The sequence below is a fragment of the Mandrillus leucophaeus genome, unplaced genomic scaffold (genome assembly GCF_000951045.1).
Source record: "Mandrillus leucophaeus isolate KB7577 unplaced genomic scaffold, Mleu.le_1.0 Scaffold178, whole genome shotgun sequence".
NCBI lineage: Eukaryota > Metazoa > Chordata > Mammalia > Primates > Cercopithecidae > Mandrillus > Mandrillus leucophaeus.
In genome coordinates, this window is record NW_012101787.1 from 1358643 (window position 1) to 1359651 (window position 1009).

At 61.8% G+C, this 1009-nt stretch overlaps 1 protein-coding gene across 2 annotated transcripts in view; it reads right to left on the reverse strand.

The window, feature by feature from the left end:
* Nucleotides 1-820, reverse strand: part of ZEB1 (zinc finger E-box binding homeobox 1) — a 189024-nt gene extending 188204 nt beyond the window's left edge. The window contains exons 1-2 of one of the 2 annotated variants that reach the window (XM_011977310.1): nt 735-820; nt 182-402 (exon numbers count right to left, since the gene is read on the reverse strand). The gene's annotated coding sequence lies outside the window, so the exon portion shown is untranslated. Of the gene's footprint in view, nt 1-181; nt 498-734 lie in introns of those variants that run through there. The other variant, XM_011977311.1, reaches the window with a different exon arrangement.
* Between the last annotated feature and the right edge of the window lie 189 nt (nt 821-1009).

The window sequence follows — 1009 nt, forward strand, 5'->3', positions numbered from 1 at the left end:
TCCCCTTCCTGTGTCCAAGTGATCTCATTGTTCAATTCCCACCTATGAGTGAGAACATGCGGTGTTTAGTTTTCTGTTCTTGCAATAGTTTGCTGCACCCGTCAACTTGTCAGCACCCATCAACTCGTCATTTACATCAGGTATAACTCCCAATGCCACCCCTCCCCCCTCCCCACCGCACCTGGTTTACGACACTCCCGGCTTTACGACATCACCTTCCTTACACCTAGAGGCGCTCGCTCTACGGCCGGAACCTTGTTGCTAGGGACTGGGCGGTTTGCGGCAACCGTGGGCACTGGTGAATTTGAATTGAGGGGCGAGGGAAAAGTTTTCCTCAGGTGTGGTGGGGTGAGGGAGGCGGGTGTTGGAAAACCGTGGGGACGTGGTCAGAAAGGCGACGGGCTGTCGGAGTTGGAAAGGTAAAGCTGGAGGCTCGGCGGCGTCCTGCCTCCGCGCTGGCCACACCCGCCGTGGCTGCCCGGGGCAGGGAGAGATCTGGCTGATTCTCTTTGGACCCTGTGCCCTCGGAGCTGCCCCTCCGAGCGCCCAGAGGTCCCCGCCTGCCTGCTTCCTGGAGGCAGGGCTACCATCAGTCCCACGCCTCGCGTGTCCGCCCCGCGCACCCCGGGGCCAAGGAAAGGGATCGCGGTCTGGACTCCCCGGGGAGTTCCCTTGATGAGGGGAAGGGCAGGTTCGGGGACGGCGAGGACATGCGGCGCCCTGAGAGAGGCTACCTGACCCGCGCAGCCCGGACTCCCTTCCCTTCCCTTCCAGGGACGCCCGGTTTCCCCCCAAGCGAACAGGGATGGGAAGTGACTTCAATGAGATTGAACTTCAGCTGGACTGAAAGAGAGGCTAGAAGTTCCGCTTGCCAGCAGCCTCGTTAGTGGAGCGGAATGAGTAATACCCACACGGTGCTTGTCTCACTTCCCCATCGGCACCCGGCCCTCACCTGCTGTCACCTCGGCCTCCCCCACCCGGTCCGCCCTCCCCGCCCTCCTCCTCGCGT